This window comes from Mobula birostris, chromosome 14 (genome assembly GCF_030028105.1).
Source record: "Mobula birostris isolate sMobBir1 chromosome 14, sMobBir1.hap1, whole genome shotgun sequence".
In the NCBI taxonomy this organism is placed as follows: domain Eukaryota; kingdom Metazoa; phylum Chordata; class Chondrichthyes; order Myliobatiformes; family Myliobatidae; genus Mobula; species Mobula birostris.
In genome coordinates this window covers 32551855-32568729 of record NC_092383.1, presented here as the reverse complement: position 1 = coordinate 32568729, position 16875 = coordinate 32551855, and the positions used below count along the sequence as shown (strand labels likewise).

The window sequence follows — 16875 nt, the reverse complement described above, 5'->3', positions numbered from 1 at the left end:
GCAAACCTAGCAACCTCAAACATGGCTCAGTACATATACTCTTGCCTTAGAATCCAAAAAGGTGATTTTGAATTCTCTATAAAGATGTACATTTAAACTAGCCTAAAATACAGTGTTGATAGATGTGATACTGTTTTTTTTTAATGAAATGCTATGGTATCCCGGTCTGCTCTCTAAAACAGACATTAAAAATAGATATTTTTTAAAGTTGCCACATTAAATCATCCTGATTTCTGACTTCTCTTACTCTGATAAAAGGATATCAATTTTACACATTAACTTGGCTTCCCTCTCTCCAGATATTGCCTGAACTGTTGAGTACTCCCAGCTATTCCTGCTTTTAAGTTTTCCTACTTTTCAGACGAATATTTAAACGCTCAACCAACACTACTTAAAATAGATTATCTGGTCATTGTCTCATTTCTGTCTGTGCAACTTGGCTTTGCACAAATTGGCTGCTACTTTTAATACATTGCCACTGTAACTACAATTCAGAAGTACTCCATCTGCTTTTAGTTCTTTGCCATGTATTAAACAGGGGTGAAAGGCAAAATTTTAATGTAATTTTGTTTTTCTCTATTTTAATCAAAGAATCAATCACTTTACTTACTTGTAACACAGGAGGAAGCCAATAATCCCCCAGGCTCCCTTTCATCTCCTGATTCCCTGCTCCCCTGCAGTATCTTCCCTGTTACATGCACATCAGCTCCCCTTTGATTCATTCTGTTGCTAGGCTTCATTGGGGGCACCTTACAACTGTTAGTTAACCTATGGATACACATCTTGGAACATGGGAAAAACTGAATGAAATCCACATGATCACAGAGAGAACATACAGCTCCATACACACAGCACCTAAAGTCGGGATCAAACCTAAGTGATGGAGTTGTGATGCGGGAGCACTCATTGCCAGACATCCCACCTCTCCCGGAAGTTCCGGGAGTCTCCCGCATATTAATAGTGGCTCCCTCATGCCTGCAAATTATATACAATACCACGGAAATCAATTTTTTTGAAAGCGAGAGAGAGAGAAAGCAAGCGAGAGCGACCACAAGAGACAGAGAGCGCGAGCGACTACGAGTGAGAGCGCGCCATGGCAGAGTGTTCCAAAAAAAGAAAATATAATACGTACGTCACCCCAGACTACCCTAAAGTGTACCCCTGCCTAATAGGGGTCAAAAATAATGACAGTGTTGCTCACTGCGCTGTTTGCAACAATGACTTTTCTATTGCCCATGGTGGGTTAAGACCGTAAAAGACATGTTGAGGTGAGTTTAACAGGTGTCATTCATTCATTAGCATAGCGAACGTTATTTAAACTAGCTGGCTAGCTGCTAAGGAGCTACTCTATTGCAGACATCCCACCTCTCCCGGAAGTTATGGGAGTCTCCCGCAAATTGATGGTGCTACCTCCCTGAAATGAGTTTTTGCAGGGTGGGGTGTCTGCATTGCACACCAATGTGTTACCCACCAGCCATGCTAAAAGTGTCTAAGAACATGTCAAGTATTTACTCAAATCATCATACCTGGATTCATTGGTTTACTGCTGTTTCACTGCACAGAATTACTTTTGCTGACACAAGTATTTTGACTTATCCTCAGCTAAACAATTCCTTGGCCACAGTAACAATCACATAGAAGGCTTCCCAGAAAAGATCATTATCTCTACCTTGCCAGGTATCAAGTTATTTAAATAAAATTGAGAGATTTCAGGGGAAGGTATTTAAATTTTTAGATTGCATACTTCTATTTTTCTAGCAATTATAAAAGATATAGCAAATTCTGGAAAGCTATCACACTAGTGATTTGGACCTAATCTATCTGCAAGGATAAGGTTGGCCATCAATTTAATTCATTGCTTGATTTTACTCTCCACAGAAATCAGCAACGATAAAATGGGGTGAGGCATAAAACAGTGTGCTAGTGTTTGCTATTAGTCTTACAGCAGACTAGTTCGGTTCAACTTCCCCCAGCACCTGCAAATCATTAACAAAAACATCTTTTTAGTGCAGATCCCAAACCAGAATCGGATGGTTATTGTTTCATAAATACGGCATTTTCTGGTGAAATGGAATTAGATCATAATAATAGTAATACAACAGCAACAAAGTTCTATTTTAAGAACCAGAAGAGATGAGAACTAAGCAGTTTAACTTAGACATTCCTTATTTCAAGATATAAGGTTCAAAGGTACATTTATTATCAAAGTATGTGTGTAGTATACAACCAAGACTCCTCTTCTCCAAACAACCATGAAACAAAGAAAACCATGGAACCCGTTCAAAGCAAAACATCAACTCCCCCATGCACAAAACAAACAAATTGTGCAAACGGCAACAAGAACATCAAGCCCACCTCCTCCCCCCACTAGATTCAGCAGGCTAAAACTATATTCATTGGAGTGTAGGAGAATGAGGGGTGATCTTGTACAGGCATGTAAAATCATGAGGGGGCATAGGTAGGGTAAATAGATAGTCTTTTTCCCCACGGAAAAGGAAGCAAAAACTAGAGAGCACAGGTTTAAGGTGAGAGCAGAAAGATTTAAAAAGAGACCTGTCAGGCAACTTCTTCACACAGAGAGTAGTGCACGTATGGAACTAGCTGCCAGGGAAGTAGCAGAGACCTGGATGTTAACAACATGTAAAAGATACTTTGACAGGCACATGGATAGGAAAGGTTTAGAGGATATGGATCTAATTCAGGCAAATAGGAACAGCTTAGATGGGCATCTTGGTTGGTTTGTACCAATTGGGCTGAAGAGCATATTTATGACTCTTATGGCTCAATAGCACAGACTTTCTGATTCAATGGAATCTATAATAAAGGTTCAGCTCTAATTTTAAGGTTATGCCCTCATCACCAGCCAAAGATAATACCTTCTCACAATCTTCTATTATTTCACTATTTAATTAGTTTGTATTTTAGCGTCAGTGTGGGCACATGGCCAGGTGGTTAAGGCATTGGACTAGCTACCTGAAGGTCATGAGTTCGAGCCCCAGCCGAGGGAACGTGTTGTGTCCTTGAGCAAGGCACTTAATCACACATTGCGACGACACTGGTGCCAAGCTGTATGGGTCCTAATGCCCTTCCCTTGGACAACATTGGTGTCATGGAAAGGGGAGACTTGCAGCATGGGAAACTGCTGGTCTTCCATATAACCTTGCCCAGGCCTGTGCCCTGGAGAGTGAAGACTTTCCAGGCACAGATCCATGGTCTTGCAAGACTAACGGATGCCTTTATATTAGCGTCAATTCTGATTCACTCTGAGCTCAGAATCTTTGGTGCAGTGCCAGAATTGGTTTGAATCTGTGCAGTTACACCCCTTTGTGTCTGAGCCCCATTAAAACAAATGTCAGCCTTCTATTAACCTACTTAATCTCTCGTTATACCTGTCCACAATTGGCAAGTGATTTCTGTATTTGTACTTCTAAATCCATAGTCCTACTTACAACATACAGTACACTAACCTCTCTCACTTGAGTTGAAACTAAATGCTCTCACAGATTGTCTCATCGAATTCCATCTGCATAACATTGCCTGCTATTAAATTTAACAACATCCCACCAGAACTGTCTGCTTACATCTACATAAATACTGGACTCCAAAGCATAGCATTGCTAGCAAACTTGGATATATGATTTTCGATTCCTTCATTCAAGCCATTTATATATATAACAGATTCCAGTTAAGTGGTCCATTAGCTAATCGGAGCAGTCGCTTATTTACGACAATTTTAAAGAACAAAAACTAATTGAAAAAATAACCTGGATTCTTTTTGTTTATTTGGGACACTATGCCACATAATTCGGACAAGAGAATGTTGCCAAACAGTTTCTAACTAGATCAGTCGTGTGTACTTGTGTGGCTGGTAAATACTACATTGTGCTTAGAGTGAACAGTTTTAAATAGTGTCAATTTGACTGTGTTTGTGTTCAAAAAGCAGTGATTGTGTCACTGATAGTTTGTGAGAAGTAAGCAGCAAGACAATTCAGAAATGTTTTGCTCATTGCGGTTTCAAGGGTGATTCGAGAAACGGCTGGGAGTGAAAATGAAATGTTTTCACTACTTCAAGAAGCTGGGAACTATGATGCATTTGAAGGTATCGACAACATCTTGAATGTTACAATGAAAATGAAAATTTGGAGGATGCAATTATCCACAGCATTGTATTAAGGAAGTCCATTATCTGCACTAGGTGGATGCGCTAATTTTGTTCACTTTCAGTCAATCAAAAGAACAGAGCAGCATATAATTGCACTTTGATAACTAATAGGAACTAATACAGTTTTAGAGTACTGCAGTAATATTGGTAGTGTTCTAATTTGTTCTGTATTTTATTTAGATACATAACTTGTGACTCAGTTAAAATGAGTTTTATATCTTTTTAAGTATTGCCATGAAACTTCAGGCAGCCACTTAATTTGGGCAAAGTATACTGGTCCCGATGAGACCCAATTATCCAGGAACCACTGTATAATGACAGTAGTGATCCCAGTACAGATCGCTGGGGACACTACTAGTCACATCATGCCAACTTAAGTCCAAAACCATCATCCCTACTTTTCATCTGCTGCCTCCCGCCAAGCCTATCAGGTCTTCTCTAATTCTATGTGCTCTCAATATTGTTAACAATTGAGTCTTGTCAACTTCCTTCTGGAAGCCCACAGAAATCACAACATTCCCCCTCTCAACAATCATCCAAATACTGGCATTAAGTGTGTAAGCCAGACCCAGAATCAGCCTTTGGGAATGGAATGCTTCATTCTTGACGGTACGTTCATCCTCGTTGCTTTCCAGTGGAGAACTTGAATATATTAGTCACCTCCTCAAAACAAAAAATACAACCAGATTTACAATCTGAACTCTGACTGATCATCTTATGAAACAATGCCTATATACTTTCTACATTACAAAATCAAGTCCTTAATTTTGGAGAAGAGAAACTTGATATGTTCCTCATCTAACACTCAACAGTCATAGCAAGTACAGTAACATGGACAATGTACAGCAAGACCTAAATATAAATGCTATGCCTAAACTTGAAGGTCTGGTTCCCAATGGCAGCACAAATAAAATAAAGCAAGAAGCCAGCCTGAAGAAGTAAAGACAAAGAGGAATTGCTCAAGAATATTTCAAGTTCTTTTGGATCCATATTGGCATTTTCTCAGCAAATCTGCGATTACTCATTCAAATCCCCCTTGGTAGAAATACATTAAATAAAATTGTTATATATAAAAATCACATTTTGATTGGCAATGTAGTGAATAAGATCTTATTTCAGTTACTTTCAGTTATTTTGGCTTGAGATGCACATGGTGTGATATTCTGAAGAGCACCAGGATCTGGAAGAAACCTTTAAGAAAACAGAGTAGCAAACTGCTGCTGCAAAACTACGCTATGTTCACTTGTACCAAAAACGTGCTGAAGCAGTGGGCACCCACAGCACTGAGTGTACGTGGTTAAACGTCACTACATGATAAGCCCATTAGCAGCAGCAGCCAAAGACTGTTCTTGACCAACTTGAACTTTAACTACATCTAGCAAACAGTTAAATGAAAGCAGCAAAAGCTGGAAATATTCAGACTAAGGAAAAATACAGATGCTGTAAATCTAAAGTTACAACATAGCATGCCGGATATGTGCAGCATGTTGAGGAGCATCCTGACCCGCTGAATATCTCCAGCATTTTTTTTTGTTTCAGTCAGTGGAAACAATCAGAACTTTGGGCAGCATCTATGAAGAGAGAAGCAGCGTTATCATTTCAGCTCAGTGACCTATCATCAGCACTGTATAAAGAATGTTGCAGGGAAACTAAGTTTATTTTGCAAAGGGGAGCATGGAGAACTATGCGGACTTCTGCATGTCACACAAAACAAAAGAGGAAGAGATTCAAGCAGTGCTCAAAGCCTCCTGAAATTCACGTTAACACTCACTCTGACCTCTGGGAAGTTCTCTGATCCTTAACCACTCAGATGGACTGTTCCAGACATTATCTAGAACCTAAAGGCCATGCATCAAAGTAAACTTTATTTATTATCAAAGTACATACACGTCACCATACACAAACCTGAGTTTCATTTTCCTGTGGGCATACTCAGCAAATCTATAGAATACAAACTAAAACAGAATCAATGAAAGATCAGCCAGAGTGCAGAAGAAAACAAACAGTGCAAATATATAAGAGATACTGATATGTATTTAATATTTAAGTAATCTTGTGTGTGTGTGTGTGTGTGTGTGTGTGTGTGTATTGATTAAGCATTATTGCTCTCTTAAATGATTCATTACAGGTTATATGTATAAATATGTGAATTATATATGTTATCATATTACCACACTTAAACTCAAAGCTGGATCAGCTTTTGGACTCTCATATCTTCCTTTGAATTAGTTTAATGCTTTAAAGTTACAAAACATAACAGATACGCTGTAAACTATGGTAAGAGTGGACCACTGCACAGACTACCCTACCACATCACACCCCTAACCCCATCATGTACCTCTTACGCCACATGTTCAGAAGAGTCTGTAGTTCCCAGATATACATCACCACAGAAACACAGAACTGAAGCAATCTAGGGGTGTGTCTTGGAACAGGAGGCGAAAGATGTACAATAGGGTGGAAGGTAGGGGGTAGGAGAGAGCTCTGCAATTGCCGTTAGTGTGAAAGTTACCTCAGAACCATTTTTTTTGCTGGAATTCTGTTTAGGTTACAGAGGCCACTTGAAGTACAATACGTGCCTCTTAAGCTTCAGTAAAATAGAGCAATTTAGGGGACATTCTTGGATAGGTCATACCACGAAAGGAAGTAATCTCTGAACCAATACAGCTGAACATCTGGAAAAACATTTTAGAGCAACGTTTGGCTCAACAACCCATCATGAGATTTACTTTAAGTAGGGTGGTTATAGTAAGTTTGGAACACTTGGTGGAAATCAGCTATATTCCTGGAAGGAACAGAAATAGTTTCAACTTTTGAAAATTCTACTCCAGAGGCTTTTTTTTGGCTTTGTGCAATCAGAGAGCACTCGACCCAGCAACGGAACATACTGGAAATTGTCACGTGCTACATTCTGTTTTCTTGTCGTGTCAAATAACTTACTCAGTCCTACACTCCAATTTAAAAACCTGCAGCTCCTGACCAAAGCCCTTCTCTTCTCCATCATGGAATCACAACGGCAGAAATTTATCTCGGAAGTTGCTTTTCTTAACCCTAAAAGATGTTCGAGCATTTTAGGAGGCAGTAAATGATTCTTAATAGTCTCCATCTACTGGATACATCATGGAATAAATAAGAAGTTTATTGACAGTTTTAGTGTCAAATTTTATTTGATTATGCTCTTGTGAATATTCTACAATGTTAAATGCATAACAACTTGCAGTTATTGATTGATGAAGTGTGTGTTATCAAGAGACATTACTTGGCTGATTTTAATTCTGCTGGAGAACACCACAAATGAACTGATTATCTCTAAAAGCCAACAAGAATTTCCCAACTTAGAAAGTTATTGATGATATGTTCCTCTTTTAGGAGGACCAGATGTCCTGGAAATTGGCCGCCCAAGTGATTCACACCACCTAGCGCACATTTAACTTCTCAAATGGAGTACAAATCCCAGCTGCAATCAAGAATAACTACTTTGTGACAGCATCAGCTTTAACTGATAATGACAGATCATCTTAGTGGGTGCAGGTCACAAGAAATGAACATCTCCAATAATGAGATTAATGATTGCATGCTGAATCTCTGTGGTTTGGAGTCATATGTATGCAATAGCAATAAATCAAGTGGTACAGTAACATAAGTACAAATAATAATCTGCATAAACCAGTCTGACAGTTTTACAAACTTTTCAAAAAGATAAATCTAGTCCCTCCAGGGTTTTCATATTACAAAAAACATCACTGGGTCAATAATTCTGTATTATTCCTGAGAATGACAGGCTTATTTTTTATCCAGTTATATAATGTCTTCAAATCAATGTCATATCGCAGTAATATGGCACACTCAATTGTTAGACCCACTTTGTCACTATAGATCCCAGCTCCCTGCCCTGTATTCCTGCAGTTTAAAGCACATAAAATGCTCAACATTTTCAAACTCACTTAGAAGGGGTAAAAAGTCCTCAACTCTCCTTTAATACAGTTATTGTCAACAAAGTGATTCCCTCGTAAATAAAAACAAATCAGGAAGCAAGCTTAAATTCTAGCACCAATAATTTACGTGCAGGTTCCCCCCACTACCCAAAGGTAGAGCGTTCCTATGAAATGGTTCGTAAGCCGGAATGTCGTAAAGTGAATAAGCAATTACCATTTATTAATACGGGGATAATTTTTGAGCATTCCCAGACCCAAAACGTTACCTACAAAATCATGTCAAATAACACATAAACCCTAAAATAACAGTAACATATAGTAAAAGCAGGAATGATATGATAAATACACAGCCTACATAAAGTAGTAATACTTTTCTGCAGCACTATCTAGCGCAGTGAAAATCTTGCGGAAGCGCTCTCGGCAAAAACACGGCGCAAGCACTCTCGGCAGAAACACTCTCTCCAGTAACCTTTAAGCTATGAAGCTGCCAAATCATACCAAATAATGCATAAAAATACACAGACTATATAAGGTAGAAATAATGTATGTACAGTGTAGTTTCACTTACCGGAATCGGGAAGACTCCAATAAATTGCAGTTTTGTCACAGTTAAACATTTGCTTATACGAATAACCACCTGGTGCAATCGTCAATCGCCTCTGATCTGGGCCGACATTTACGTGTCAGGCAGCACCTAATTAATTAGCTTGTTTATTTCGGCTTTTTTCTTAAAGATGTTCTGGGTACACTCCAACTACCGCTGCACCACTGCATTCTTCGCAACAATGTATTGGTCCGCGGCCCCGAGGTTGGGGGCCACTGCTTAAACTATGAAGCTGCCCTCACCTCAGAAACCGATCAAACCACCCATGACTACTTTTAAATTCCACTTTCATCACCATCGTCCAGTGCTTTCTGCTTCAGCTTATTAAAAAGACTGACTGATTCCTCAAGTATAAGAAAACTTAACGGAACACCATGCTTTGTACACCCATCAATCCACTCAAGTAATAGACTTTCCATTTTATCCATTATTGGATGCTGATTAAGAGAGACCACTTTGCTATGAGCAGGACCAACAGTAACATCAAGCAACACACATCAAAGTTGCTGGTGAACGCAGCAGGCCAGGCAGCATCTCTAGGAAGAGGTACAGTCGACGTTTCAGGCTGAGACCCTTCGTCAGGACTAACTGAAGGAAGAGTTAGTAAGAGATTTGAAAGTGGGAGGGGGAGGGAGAGATCCAAAATGATAGGAGAAGACAGGAGGGGGAGGGATGGAGCCAAGAGCTGGACAGGTGATTGGCAAAGGGGATATGAGAGGATCATGGGACAGGACGTCCGGGGAGAAAGACGGCGGGAGGAACCCAGAGGATGGGCAAGGGGTATAGTCAGAGGGACAGAGGGAGAAAAAGGAGAGAGAGAGAGAGAGCGAGAGAGAGAGAGAGAGAGAGAGAGAAAGAATGTGTGTATATAAATAAATAACGGATGGAGTACGAGGGGGAGATGGGGCATTAGCGGAAGTTAGAGAAGTCAATGTTCATGCCATCAGGTTGGAGGCTACCCAGACGGAATATAAGGTGTTGTTCCTCCAACCTGAGTGTGGCTTCATCTTTACAGTAGAGGAGGCCGTGGATAGACATGTCAGAATAGGAATGGGATGTGGAATTAAAATGTGTGGCCACTGGGAGATCCTGCTTTCTCTGGCGGACAGAGCGTAGATGTTCAGCAAAGCGGTCTCCCAGTCTGCGTCGGGTCTCGCCAATATATAGAAGGAAACATCGGAGCACCAGACGCAGTATATCACCCCAGCCAACTCACGGGTGAAGTGTCGCCTTACCTGGAAGGACGGTCTGGGGCCCTGAATGGTGGTAAGGGAGGAAGTGTAAGGGCATGTGTAGCACTTGTTCCGCTTACAAGGATAAGTGCCAGGAGGGAGATCAGTGGGGAAGGATGGGGGGTACGAATGAACAACGGAGTCACGTAGGGAGCGATCCCTGCGGAAAGCGGGGGGGGGGGGGAGGGAAAAATGTGCTTAGTGGTGGGATCCCGTTGGAGGTAGTGGAAGTTACGGAGAATAATATGTTGGACCTGGAGGTTGGTGGGGTGGTAGGTGAGGACCAGGGGAACCCTATTCCTAGTGGGGTGGTGGGAGGATGGAGTGAGAGCAGATGTGCGTGAAATAGGGGAGATGCGTTTGAGAGCAGAGTTGATGGTGGAGGAAGGGAAGCCCCTTTCTTTAAAAAAGGAGGACATCTTCCTCGTCCTGGAATGAAAAGCCTCATCCTGAGAGCAGATGCGGCGGAGACGGAGGAATTGCGAGAAGGGGATGGCATTTTTGCAAGAGACAGGGTGAGAAGAGGAATAGTCCAGATAGCTCTGAGAGTCAGTAGGCTTATAGTAGACATCAGTGGATAAGCTGTCTCCAGAGATAGAGACAGAAATATCTAGAAAGTGGGGGGAGGTGTCGGAAATGGACCAGGTAAACTTGAGGGCAGGGTGAAAGTTGGAGGCAAAGTTAATAAAGTCAACGAGCTCAGTGTGCGTGCAGGAAGCAGCACCAATGCAGTCGTCGATGTAGCGAAGGAAAAGTGGGGGACAGATACCAGAATAGGCACGGAACATAGATTGTTCCACAAAGCCAACAAAAAGGAAGGCATAGCTAGGACCCATACGGGTGCCCATAGCTATACCTTTAGTTTGGAGGAAGTGGGAGGAACCAAAGGAGAAATTATTAAGAGTAAGGACTAATTCCACTAGACGGAGCAGAGTGGTGGTAGAGGGGAACTGATTAGGTCTGGAATCCAAAAAGAAGCGGAGAGCTTTGAGACCTTCCTGATGGGGGATGGAAGTATATAGGGACTGGACATCCATGGTGAAAATAAAGCAGTGGGGGCCAGGGAACTTAAAATTATCGAAAAGTTTAAGAGCGTGAGAAGTGTCATGAACATAGGCAGGAAGGGATTGAACAAGGGGGGATAAAACCGTGTCGAGGTATGCAGAAACGAGTTCGGTGGGGCAGGAGCAAGCTGAGACAATAGGTCTGCTAAGACAGGCAGGTTTGTAGATCTTGGGTAGGAGGTAGAAACTGGAAGTGCGAGGTGTGGGAACTATAAGGTTGGTAGCCGTGGATGGGACATCCCCTGAGCGGATAAAGTCGGTGATGGTGTGGGAGACAATGGCCTGGTGCTCCTTAGTGGGGTCCACGATCGAGAGGTAAATAAGAGGAGGTATCCGCGAGTTGTCGCTGTGCCTCGGCAAGGTGGAGGTCAATACGCCAGACTACAACAGCACCCCCCTTATCGGTGGGTTTAATAGTAAGGTCAGGATTGTTGCGGAGGGAGTGGAGAGCAGAGTGTTCGGAAGGAGTGAGGTTGGAATGGGAACAAGGTGCGGTGAAGTCGAGACGGTTAATGTCCCATCGGCAGTTAGCAATAAAGAGATCCAGAGCAGGCAGAAGACCAGAGCAGGGTGTCCATGAAGAAGAGGAGGGTTGAAGACGGGAGAAGGGGTCATCGGTGGGGGTGGAAGAGTCCTTGCTGAAGAAGTAGGCTCGGAGACGGAGACGGCAGAAGAAGAGTTCCGCATCATGGCGAACACGGAACTCGCAGAGGTGTGGGCGAAGGGGGACAAAGGTGAGGCCCTTACTGAGGACAGAGCGTTCTGCCTCAGACAGTTGAAGGTCGGAGGGGATAGTAAAGACCCGGCACGGATGAGAGCTGGGATCAAAGCGGGGAGGGGGGAGGCTGGGGGTGTCAGTGGAGAGGAGAGGGTTGGGGTGAGAGGAACAGTAACATCGACAGCTCTCAAAATCCTTTCTCTCTGCATATACTGGTTTCCCCTGCCATCTGAAGGTAGAGTGTTCCTATGAAACAGTTCGTAAGCCGGAATGTCATAAAGCGAAGAAGCAATTACCATTTATTTATATGGGAAAATTTTGTGAGCGTTCGCAGACCCAAAAATAACCTACCAAATCATGCCAAATAACACATAAAACCTAAAATAACAGTAACATATAGTAAAAGCAGGAATGATATGATAAATACACAGCCTATAAAAAGTAGAAATACTTTTCTACAATCATTGTCGGCACTGTTCTCCGTAGCGAAAATCTCACGCAAGCGCTCTCGGCAGAAACACTCTCTCCAGTAACCTTTACGCTAAAAAGCTGCTGAATCATACCAAATAACATGTAAAAATACACAGTCTATATACAGTAGAAATAATGTATGTACAGTGTAGTATCACTTACTGGAATCGGGAAGACAGCGCCAAGCACACTAATGATGGTGTGTTAGGCTGAGTCGTCGGAGTTTGGGTGGTGCAGTGGCCCTCACCCTCCGGGCCGCCGACCGATACCGATCCGCGAAGCTTGCAGGGGTACAATGGTAGCCAGGATGCACACAACACATCTTTCAGAAAAAAGCCGAAATAAACATACTAATTAATTAGGTGCCGCCCAGCATGTAAATGTTGGCCCAGGAGGAGCTTGGCTGTTCGGGGTGCGTGCTGCCTTTTTTTGTAAGAGTGAAAACACCTTCTGTTAGCGAATACAAGTAACTAATGTAGGTCTTTCGTAACAGCAAGGTGTCGTAAAACGGGGCCACCTGTATTTTGAAATTAAACAGAGAACCAAAGTGTATGTCAATGCACACAAACAAATAATTTCAAACTAGGTCACTCAGTTCTAAAAGCCTGTTCTGCTATTTAATAAAGCCATGGCTGATCTGATAGAAACCTCAACTTTAAATTCCCATCTATCCCCAGTAAATTATCAGCTCCTTATTTTCAAGTATCGATGTAGCTCTTTCATAGAAGCACTCAAAGACTCTACTTTCACTGCACGTAGAGGAACGGGGGTCCAAAGACTCACATCAACCTGAGAAGAACAAACTTTGCCTCATCTGCCAGGGTTCTTCAGGGATTCTATACATTCCATTGAGTTCCATCACTTCTAAAATCTAGTAAATCCAATGCAGCTGTACAAAGCTCTGGTTTGGCTGCTTCAGGAGTGCCTCATTCACTTCTGGCTGCTGAATTAAAGGAAGGATGTGGAAGCTATGACGAGAATGCAGAAGGGGCTTACCTGGATGCTGCCCGGATTAGGAGGCACGTGTTACAAGGGATGGTTGGACCAACTAGGGTTGTTTTCTCTGCAGTGGCAGAAGCCGATGGAAGGCCTGATACAAGTTTGTAAAATTGCGCAAGTTATAAATAGAGTAGACAGCTGGTATCTTTTTCTCCATGGTTAAAATACTTCATATTAGAGGACATGCTTCTAAGATGAGCGGGGGGAATTTTAAAGCAGATATGTGGGGCAGTTTATTTTAACAAGTGGTGGATGCCTGGAGAGCACTGCCAGGGTCAGTGGTGGGAGCAAATAAAATATAAATATTTAATAGGCTCTTAGACAGGCATCTGAATATGCATAGAATGGAGGGAGGTAGGACAAGGTGTCATTAGCTAATTAGGTCGGCACACCAATGTGTAAGTGGTGAGGTGAAGATATGCCTCTACCAAAGGGGATGTAAGGCGCTCATTCACTCTGCTATCCTGCCGGTCACCCTTGGGCTAGTTGTAGCACCTGCAAAGCCCCCTGATCAGGGTCACATGAAGCCATGGGAGCAGGTGGTGGATGGTCTTCTGAGCAGCTGGTTATGAGACCACTGATGCCAGGCAGACAACCTCTGAAGAGCTTTGATAATGACTGGAGTCACCCATCTTGTAAACAGACTGCCCAGAAGAAGGCAATGGCAAACCACTTCTGTCCAAAAATTTGGCAAGAACAATCATAGTCTATCGACCATGATCGCCCACATCATCAGCACGGCACATAATGATGGTGACTGGGAGCCGAAGAGCCTGTTCCTGTGGTGTTCTATGTTCTAGATTCACACCTAACCCTTCCAAAAATTCCTCATAAAACAAGTCAAATGCTGGAGGAACTCAGTGGATTGAGCAGCATCTGTGGAATGGTCAACATTTCAGGTTTCAGGAGACAGCAGAGAGAAAAAAAATAGATGGTAAAAAGAGAAATGGCAAAGTTGGTGAGACATGGGCCAGAAGGTGATCAGTGGACTAAGGAACGGTTAAGGATAATGGGCAGAAGTAATCGGGTGAGAGAATGGGCAAAATGAAGCTAGAAGATAGAGGCAGTTGAATTGTTTGTAGTTTGATCGAGTGATCTAGTGCTCTGCTGTCCCCAAGAAAACTCCAGGAGAGAAATGGGTGCATGGTCTACTCAGAGATGAAATGCGGAGCCGTGACTGACAACATTTATCACCATGTTCTCGCTCATTCTTTCATTTTGCAGATTGGCGGGCTGGGGGTTTGGGTGATCTGTTAGTTTTTGTGCGAGGGAGGGGTTGGGGGTGTTTGGGGTTTGCAAGTCTTTGTGTCTTTTTCTTGCGGGTGGGGAGGGGGTAAGTGAAAACAACTACCTATAAATACTAGAATCTGATAAGGAAGTTGATAATATGTACCAATATGGGAGATGAAACAAGATGGATGCAGTAGTTAGTAGCTGGATGAATCCAACCCACTCTCCTTTTTATACTGGCTACCTTCCCTCTCCACTTTGAATCCTAATGCAGAGTGCCAACAGAAAACATCGAAAATTCCTCTCCCACAGATGGTGCTCGACTCACTAAAATCCTTCGGCAATTTAATGCTTTATATTTATTGCTGAGTTAGACGATCGACATCAGGGCTGTGTTAAAAGGGCTACCCTTTAATCAGGACAGCGATCAAGATTTCAAAGGCAGATAGATATTCATGACAGTTTCTCTGAGTTCAGTGACCAAACAGCAAGAGGCTGTACGTAAAAAGAGCTACCTTTCAGTCAGGCCCACTTTGAAGATTTAAAAAGCAGAGCTTTGCTGCAGTTTTCTCTGAGTTGGACAATCAACTTCAGGGCTGCATTAAAAGAGCTATCTTCTAATGAGGACAGCAATCAAGATTTTAATTGCAGAGTTTGGCAGCAGTTTCTCTAAGCTGAGCAACCAAACAGCAAGAGGGATTAATTTGAAAGAGCCAATAAAAATAACTTGAGCTGATTACTCATATGTTAGGGCACAGTAGTGTAGTGAGAATGGTTCCAGGGGCAGAGTTTTGTACTGTGTGTGGGACGTGGAGAGCCTGGGAGACCTCCTGTCTCCCAGATAAACATGTGCACCAAGTGCACCCAAACTGCAGCTCCTGAGAGAACCTGTTAAGGAAATGGAGGTGCAGCTTGATGACCTTCGACTCATACGGGAGAATGAGGAGGTGATGGACTGGAGCTACAGGGAGGTAGTCACCCTGAGGTTGCAGGAGACTGGTAACTGTGTGACTGTCAGGAGGAGGAGTGAGGGGGAAAGCACAGCCTGTGCTGAGTACACCTGTGGCTGTTCCCCTCAATATTATGTATATAACTTTAGATACTATTGAGGGGGACAACGTACCATGGAGGAGTCACATTGACTGGGTCTATGGCACTGAGTCCGGTGCTGTGGCTCAGAAGAGCAGAGAGATGAAGAGGATTGCAGTATTGACAGGAGATTTCTTAGTCAGAGGAACACAGACAAAGTTCTGCGGGCGTGTTAGGGACACTCAGATGGTGTGTTGTCTCCCTGGTGCCAGGATCAGAGATGTCTTGGATTGGCTCCATGGCACTCTCAAGGGCAAGAGTGAGCAGCCAGAAGTCTGGGTGCATATAGGCACCAATGACGTAGGTAGACAAGGTGAGGAGATCCTGAAGAAAAATCTTAGGGAGCTGAGATGAAAAACAGGACCTCTAGAGTAGTAATCTCTGGATTGCTGCCTGAGCCATGTGGAAGACACTAGCAGTATGGTGGAAGTTCTGAGTGTCGTGATCCTGAAGCGTGTGAATATGCCATTACTAGGGAGAAGATTTTTCAGAAACTGGAAGGTCTGAAGGAAGATAACCCCAGGGTTATGAAAAAGGTGGCTGAAGAGATTACAGAAGCATTAGTAATGATCTTTCTAGAATGCTTAGATTCTGGAATGGTTCTGAAAGACTAGAAATTGCAAATGTCACTCCACTTCTCAAGAAGAGAGAGAATGAGAAGAAAGGAAATTATAGGCCGGTTAGTCTGACCTCAGTGGTTGGGAAGTTGTTGGAGTCTATTGTTAAGGATGTGGGTTCGGTGTACTTGGAGGCACATGATAAAATAGGCCATAGTCAGCTTGGTTTCTTCAAGGGAAAATTTTGCCTGACAAATCTGTTGGAATTATTTGAAGAAATAATAAGCGGATAGATAAAGGAGAATTGGTTGATGTTGTGTACTTGGGTTTTCAGAAGGCCTTAGGCAAGGTGCCACACATGAGGCTGCTTAACGAGCTACGAGCCCATGGTATTACAGGAAAGATTTTAGCATGGATAAAGCAGTGACTGATTGGCAAGAGGCAAAGAGTGGGAATAAAGGGAGCCTTTTCTAACTGGCTGCCAGTGATTAGTCATGTTCCACAGGGGTCTGGGTTGGGACGAATTCTTTTTCGTTATATGTCAATGATTTGGGTAATGGAATTGATGGCTTTGTTGCAAAGTTTGCAGGTGATACAAAGATAGGTGGAGGGGCAGGTAGCTTTGAGGAAGTAAAGAGACTTAAGGCAGATTAGGAGAATGGACAAAGAAGTGGCAGGTGGAACAGAGTGTCCGGAAGTGTATGGTCTTGCACTTCGGTAGAAGAAATGAAATTTTCTGAACGGAGAGAAAATACAAAAACCTGAGGCACAAAGCAACTTGACAGCCCTAGTGCAGGATTCCTGAAGGTTAATT

General features: G+C 42.7%; 1 protein-coding gene across 8 annotated transcripts in view; it reads right to left on the bottom strand.

Moving 5' to 3' along the window:
* The window catches only part of adamtsl3 (ADAMTS-like 3), a 776875-nt gene that overhangs the window by 682392 nt on the left and 77608 nt on the right, over positions 1-16875 (bottom strand). The window lies entirely within an intron of this gene.